Source organism: Pituophis catenifer, unplaced genomic scaffold (assembly GCF_029215685.1).
Source record: "Pituophis catenifer annectens isolate HBS135680 unplaced genomic scaffold, rPitCat1.0.hap2 SCAF_3, whole genome shotgun sequence".
Taxonomy (NCBI): Eukaryota; Metazoa; Chordata; class Lepidosauria; order Squamata; family Colubridae; genus Pituophis; species Pituophis catenifer.
The window spans coordinates 207640099-207648375 of NW_027256883.1; positions in this window are offsets into that span (position 1 = coordinate 207640099).

The following is an 8277-nucleotide window of genomic DNA, read 5'->3' on the forward strand; positions in this document are numbered from 1 at the left end:
TTAAACGGTCTTCCATAGTTCTGTGTATGTCAGCCACTCTGGAATAGGGACCCAGAGCATTACAGGTAGTCCTCGAATCACAACCACAATTGAGCCCAAAACTTCTGTGGCTAAGCGGGACAGTGGTTAAGCGAATTTTGCCTCGTTTTATAACCTTTCTTGCCACGGTTGTTAAGTGAGTCATTGCAGTTATTAGGTTAGTAACACGGTAAGTGAATCCGGCTTCCCCGTTGACTTTGCTTCACAGAAGGTCGCAAAAGGGGGAGCCTCCATGGTGCAGCGGACTAAAGTGCTGTTAAGTGCTAGCACTTAGCTGCCAGCTGCCTGCAATTAGTGCAAGTTCGAATCTCACCAGGCTCAAGGTTGGCTCAGCCTTCCATCCTTTTGAGGTAGATAAATTGAGGACCCGGATTGTGGGGGCAATAAGCCAACTTTGTATAGAACAACACCGCTTAGGGGGGCCCGAAAGCCCTAATAAGCAGGTATATACAAAAAAAGTATGCAGGCTATTGCTATAATGCATTGTAAGCCGCCCTGAGTCTACGGAGAAGGGCGGCATATAAATCGGACTAACAAATAATAAATCGCATGACCCTTGGGACACTGCACTCATCAGGAATATGAGCCAGTTGCCAAATGCCTGAATTTTGATCACATGACTATAGGGATGCCGCAACGGTCATAAGTGTGAAAACAGGACATCAGTCGCTTTTTCAAAGCTATTGAACGGTCACTAAATGAAACGTAAGTTCAGCAATGCCTATACCTGTATCTTAACTATTCCCAGTGGTGCTTGAGGACTGGTGGCACAGACTTCTGAAAACACAGGCAAAAAGCTTGTAAATATTGACTAAAATTGAACTTAATTTGTTTCTTCTCTTATTGTATCGATAGCCTCGTATTAATCTTTATGGAGTTCCTATGAGAGATACAGGGACACGGTAGCTCAGTGGCTAAGACGCTGAGCTTGTCGATCAAAAGGTCGGCAGTTCAGCAGTTCGAATCCCTAGTGCCGCGTAATGGGGTGAGCTCCCGTTACTTGTCCCAGCTTCTGCCAACCTAGCAGTTCGAAAGCACGTAAAAAATGCAAGTAGAAAAATAGGGACCACCTTTGGTGGGAAGAGAACAGCGTTCCGTGCGCCTTTGGCGTTTAGTCATGCCGGCCACACGACCATGGAGATGTCTTTAGACAGCGCTGGCTCTTCGGCTTTGAAACTGAGATGAGCACTGCCCTCTAGAGTCGGGAACGACTATCACATATGTGCGAGGGGAACCTTTACCTTTATGAGAGGTTGATGTGAGGAAAAATGGTAGAACCTGGAGATGGAGTGAAAAGGGGACTCAGCCTAGGATCCCTACATAGCCACAAGAGAACTAAGTCCAACCCCCTTTGAGTGTCATTAGATACTCTATGCAGGTACCAACTGTTAGTTGAGAAGATTCCTGTGCATAGACTTCTAGCAATAAATCAGTTTAATTGAACTTTTACAAATGGCCCTGGGTCTTTCACGCCTGATAGGTAGGAAAGGAATAAAAGAGATTTAATCAAGAGATGGCAGCCAAATCTATTGATGTTTTATCTCATGAATTTATCCCAGGTGCAGAGAAATTTGGAAAGAAGCATTTCAAATCACTCAAGGAATCTCTACTTTATCAATCCACAAATAGATGAGGATTGGAAATTCCGATAGTTTCCAAGATTCTATACAGGTAGACTTTACAAACTTTTAGTGACCATTCGAAGTTATAATCGTGCCGAAAAAAGTGCCTTACGATCACTCCTCACACTTAAACGGAATGTAGCATTCCCATGGTCAAGTGATCACAATTCTTTCACTTGGCAATTCAGCCGGTTCGGGCAAACCGGTAGCTCCGATGATCATCTGGCCCCACCCACCCGCCCTATCCTGTCCTTTATTTCCTGCTTTCTAGCTTATCTCAACCATGTAGCACAGCTTATTCCACCTCCCTCATTGTTCTTACCATTGCTGACTTGGAAGGTAAGCAGCTGAGCTTCTAAATGCTCCATTTTCAGCATGAAGCGCTCGCTTACCAAGCTGATCGTTAAAACAGCAGCATTCTACCACTGCCCGAGCGTCACAAGGATTGCTACCTGCCAACCTCAAAGCAGCTTCAAACAAGCAAAGTCGATGGGGAAAGCTGGATTTGCTTAAGGACCTTGTGATTCACTTTAACACCAGTTCACCGCAAAAAAATTTGTAAGACTGGGTGTGACTCACCTAACAACTGCATCGCTTAGCAACAGAAGTTCTGGTCCCACTTGCGAATTTAGAGCTACTGTATTTTTCACCACCTCAAAGACTGGCATTACTAAAATCTGTGGAGTTTAATTCTTGCATCCTTGACCTTGACATCTGAGCTTATGATTAACCTGGTACATATAAAGGAAAAAATCAACATGTGTTTTAGAAGAATGGAACACGTTGACCCAAAGCACTAGGAAGTTTTACTTTCCCACCTAGATCACTGTCAACACTTTAGAAGAAACCCAGAAGCCCAGGCATTTTTCTAAAGGCGCGAGTTAGCATAAAAGCTTTCCGGAAAGTAACACGAAATGAGAAAATTGCATTTAAGTAGACAAACTAAGTTAATATGGATCATGATAGAAAGCAGAAGTAGAGCGGCAGTTTAGTAGTGGCTAAGTGATGAATACACTTGCCTTCCACTCAGTAGGTTGAGAGTTCAAACCTAGGTAGTAGCAGATGTTTCTCTGCTAGGGCATGAAGAAAAAAAAAATGTCTGCTGTGAACTCTGCGTAGTGTCAGGAAGGGCATCCAGCAAGTAAACGCTCAGTTCCATCCAGTCGTTTTGACTCTACCCCAAATTAAAGGATTACAGAGTTGTAAAAAGGGAGGATGATAGAAACCAGGAGCCAAATTTCATTCATTATAACCCAAATGGAGCAGAGAAGGCAGTTAGAAGGAATGACATTAAATTTGGCGTCATAGTGCATGCTAAAAGGGCTCAGGCTTTTGAGCCTTTTCCCCAAAAACATAAGAGGCCATTGATTGGATCTGTGAATCTTAATCTGGTAGTCCTGAGGGTTGCCAGCTACAAAATAAAACCAGTTACAAAAACAGACCCTATGCCAAAGCAATAAGATTACTATTTTATACAGAACCAAAGGCAATGGTGTAAGCTAGTTTTCATCTATCTAACAGTAGTCCTCAATTTATGACCATAATTGGGACCAGACCTATCACTAAGCCATGATGTCGCTATGTAAGTCATGTAACCACCTCATTTTATCACCTTTTTTGCTGTGGTCATTAAGCGAATCACTGAGTCATTAAGTGAACCTGGCTTCCCCCATTGGCTTTGCTTGTTGGAAGCGGGCTAGGAAGGTTGCAAATGATGAATACGTAGTCCTGAGGGTGTTACAACCCCTATAAATATATGCTAGTTGTGAATCACCCGAATCGCAATCATATGACCTCAAGAATTAGTGATGCTCCTTAAGTGTGGGAACTGGTCATAAGTCAGTTTTTTCAGTGCTATTGTAACTTCAAGTGGTTGCTTAACGACGTTTGTAAGCTGAGGACTATTTGTATCTACTTACCTACCTGTCTCTCCCTCCTTACCCATCCACGCACCCATCCACCCTACCTATTAGACGCAAACAACCAGATCCATACATGTAAAGTTCAGTCTTGTTCCCTGCCTATAATACAGGAATCTTCCCCACAGAAGATTCCTTTCTGTGGTAAAGAGATGCGAATCAGCCCTTGTCTCAGGCACTTTGGACAAGGGGGGGAGGGATCTGTCTGTCTTTTTTTCTTTCTTTCTTTCTTTCTTTCTTTCTTTCTTTCTTTCTTTCTTTCTTTCTTTCTTTCTTTCTTTTTCTTTCTTTTTCTTTTTCTCTTTTTCGCTCTCCTTTATTTTCTTTCTTTTTCTTTCTCTCCCCCCCCCCCCCGCTCTTCTCTTCCCATTTGGGGTGATGGATCCCTCATCCTTTACAGTCCCCCCCCTCCCCGCGCTGTTCTCGGCAGCCTCGGGAGGCTCCGAACTGACAGGCGAGCAGTTCGTGGCAATGCGAACCAGCCCTTGTCTCAGGCACTTTGGACAAGGGGGGGGGGTGTTGTTGGCCCTCCTGAGCCTCCCTCTGAACTGCAGCCCCCGCTTTTCCATTCCCAAAGCCCCTGAGCCCCTGCACCGATTGGCTGGCTACAAATTGTCCTGGGAGGCTAAAAGCCCGGTGTGAAATCTACTTTGACAAATGGGCCCCGGCAAAGGGACTGGGACGTAGAGGCCGGGGCGGATATGCCGGGGCGAAAGACTGGGGGGCGGGTCAGCCGAGGAGAAAAGGTTGTGGCTAATAACACAGAGGCAAAAACCAGAAGGTGAAACAGGCAAGGGGAAGAGACCGAGGCGAAAAGTCCCATTCCGTCCCCACACTAGCAGCTTTTGCCTGGGAAAGACTAGATAAGGCTCAAAGGCATTTCAAGGGGCAGCTGGTGTCAGATCTAGCACTCTTGTGTTTACCTAGTGAGTCTGGGCCAATGATGGCTAACCTTTTTGCCATCGAGTGCCAAAAGCGGGGGGAGTGCGGGGTGGTTGCGCACATGCGTGCTCACACCCATAATTCTATGCACCCTGCCCCCCCACGCAAGCACGTGTGATTCCCCCCATGTCCCCCTGCTTTTGGCATGCGATGGCCCAGTGGGCCCGTTTTTTGCCCTCCCCAGGCTCCAGAGGCTTTTTAGGAGCCTGAGGAGGGCGAAAACAGCCTTCCCCACACACCCTCGGAAGCCCTCCAGAGGCCGGAAACAGCCCATTTGCCAACTTCCGGTGGGCCCAGAAGGCCCGAAAATCAGCTGACCAGCATGCACATATGTTCTGGAGCTGAGCTACGGCAACACTCGTGTGCCCACCAATATGGCTCCGCGTGCCACCAGTGGCACGCGTGCCATAGGTTCGCCATCACGGGTCTAGGCTAATTCCCACCTGGGATCGTTGCTCTCCAACTCTTACCATTCAAATGGCCACCCAACTCAAGACAGGCCGAAATGCGCACCAATTCCAAGAAAGGATCTCTCTTTGATTAGTTTCCATCCATTGTTCTTGGACTGCTTTCAGATGCTGTTCTTTGTGGCAAGGTATCGGATTTTGAAAGACTCCCTATCATGTCACCCTCTAGGAGGGCGGTGCTACCAATTGCCAGGCAACCTCACTACCTTGGATAATGGTGAATTCTCCCTTCATGCTGGCTGGAGAATGCTCGGAGTTGAAACCCACACATCTTCAGGCTGCCAAGGTTGATAAACGTTGCTTTCGGTTTAAGGATGTCAGCAAGGAAAGGGTGAAAAAAAAATCAAGATGGCTTCCGGGCCGGCCCTGTGCATTTGAAACCCTGCCCCGTTTGTATATGTGTTTGTACATACAATGCAATAGTGATATTCAAATTTTTTTACTACTGGTTCTGTGGGCGTGGCTTGATGGGCGTGGTGTGGCTTGGTGGGTGTGACAAGGGAAGGATACTGTAAAATCCCCATTTCCACCCCACTCCAGGGGAAGGATATACTGCAAAATCTCCATTTCCACCCCACTCCAGGGGAAGTATACTGTAAAATCCCCATTTCCACCCCACTCCAGGGGAAGGATACTGTAAAATCCCCATTTCCACCCCGCACCAGGGGAAGGATACTGTAAACTCTCCATTTCCACCCCACTCCAGGGGAAGGATACTGTAAAATCTCCATTTCCACCCCACTCCAGGGGAAGGATACTGTAAAATCTCCATTTCCACCCCACTCCAGGGGAAGGATACTGTAAAATCTCCATTTCCACCCCACTCCAAGGGAAGGATATACTGCAAAATCTCCATTTCCACCCCACTCCAGGGGAAGGATACTGTAAAATCTCCATTTCCACCCCACTTCAGGAGAAGGATACTGTAAAATCCCCATTTCCACCCCACTCCAGGGGAAGGATATAGTGTAAAATCTCCATTCAGACCCCACTCCAGAGGAAGGATACTGTAAAATCCCCATTCCCTCCCCACCCTACTAACCTGCTTTCCAGCTCCGTTATCCTGAGCAGGGCCATAAAAGAAGACCCAGCAGATCAGCTGGGACTCTGACCAGCTGGGATTCGGGAGGCAGCAAATAGATGAGGCCGGGGCCAACCAGAGGTGGTATTTACAGGTTGTCTGAACTCAAAAAGCCAGTCAGAACTGGCTGAATAGCACCTCTTGATACAATGCATGTCAAAATGGGGCTGGCCTTGGATTGCACAGTGGCAGCTGCCTCTGACTTTTTTTTTTGACTCCTTTCATAGATGACTCTGCTAGGATTCTGCTACCTTGCATGCAAACTGAATTGAGAAACAACCGTATTTTTCGGAGTATAAGACACACCTTTTTCCTCCCTAAAAGGGGGTGAAAATTTAGGTGCGTCTTATACATTGAATGTAGCCCTGCCCACCACTGGCCCCCTCCCTTTGGCCTCTGCCGCCCAGCAATTTACCTCCTTGCAGCAAGAAGAAACAGCCCGTTTCAGCTTCAGCACAGCCTAATTAGCACAAGTTGATTGTCCCTTGAATCAGCCTCCCGACTCTCAGCTGTTTCAGGCTGCAGTGATTGCCATTGCCTATTGCTGTGCGGGCCTCTGCTGCTTGCTGCAAGGAGGTAAATTGCTGGGAGCAGTTTTTTTTTTCCCCTTGTGCTAATCATGCTATGCTGAAAACGAAAATGAAAGTAAAGCAGGCTATTTGCTGTTTGCTGCAACGAGGCAAAATTGCTGGGAGGCAGAGGCAGATTTCTTTTTCTTGTTTTCCTCACCCAAAAAGGTAGATGCATCTTATAGTCCGGAGCGTCTTATACTCCGAAAAATACGGTAATTCTTTTGGTTTCCCAATCCCAACCCACCTGGCCGGTCCAAAAAATACAGGATCTCTTCAATTGGCATTCATGATGGGACCCTCTTCAAGAGTTATTCTTGTTTTAAGCATTGATTAGGCTGACGGAAGTAACTTCTAGTCCATCCATGATCCTTTTCTTAGTTTCACCCTGCTCAAGAAAAGATTATGCCAGTAATAGGGGAAGAATTATGGGGCAACAGGAGGGCTCTGTCATTGATCTGGGTTACCAGAAAGGATGAATGGGCTCGTTTTACATCTTTAAACCTTCCACAGTTCAGATAATAACACAGCATGTACTGAATAAACGGCTCCTTGGTTGAAACAAATCAACCTTACTAAAGGAAGATCAATTATCAGCCATTATCTGGCATGTTTTGTGGACTTCTTCGTCATGAATTATGTGGTATTTACTGTCACATAATCAGTTATCACAGTCAGCATTATAGAACCTAGCTTTGATAGCAATAGCACTTAGACTTCTATACTGCTTCACAGTGCTTTTATAGCCCTCTCTAAGCGGTTTACAGAGTCAGCCTATTGCCCCCCAACAATCTGGGTCCTCATTTTACCGACCTCGGAAGGAGGGAAGGCTGAGTCAACCTTGAGCCAGTCTGGATCGAACTGCTGACAGTGGGCAGAGTCAGCCTGCAATACTGCATTCTAACCACTGCACCACCATAGTTATTTAATGAATAATCTAGGTTCTTAATTGGATGAACAGAGAAACTCGACCAATACTGTAGGCATGTGAAGGAATTCATATAGGGCTGAAAGCAGGGGTGAAATCTACTTACCTTCCCTACAGTGCATGTGTTCGGAAGTGCATGTGTCACATGCGGACTCTCGCTTTGTGTGCGCGCATCACATGCACGCTCGGACCCTCTGCGCATGCGCAAATCCTTCTGCACATGTGCAGAGGGTAAAAAACAGGTTACTTCCTGGTTAAAATCAGGAAGTAACGATGTCTGGGCAGGTGGGTGGTGCCTTGCGCCGCCATTGCTACCGATTCTCTGAACCACCCGCCGCCATCGCTACAGGTTCAACAGAACCGGTCTGAACTGGTAGCATTTCACCCCTGGGTGAAAGGCTGTAGCAATGTTTGTCAACCTTGACTACTTTAAAATATATGGACTTCAACTCCCCAGCCAGCCATAGGACTCTAGATCTATAGACTCTAGATTTTTCCTTCCCATTTTAGTTCTAGATAGGATGATATTTTATCAGACAGAATGAGAGTGTAATTTGCTGGTCCTTCTGGATCCACGGCTCCTGTTGGAAGAGCAGGTGGCAGCCGTGACTTTGCTTCCATTTCTGGATGTGGAGGCCCTTCTCACAGTACTAATCACTTCACAGCTGGATTACTATAATGCATTTTAGATGGGGCTGCCCTTGAAGACC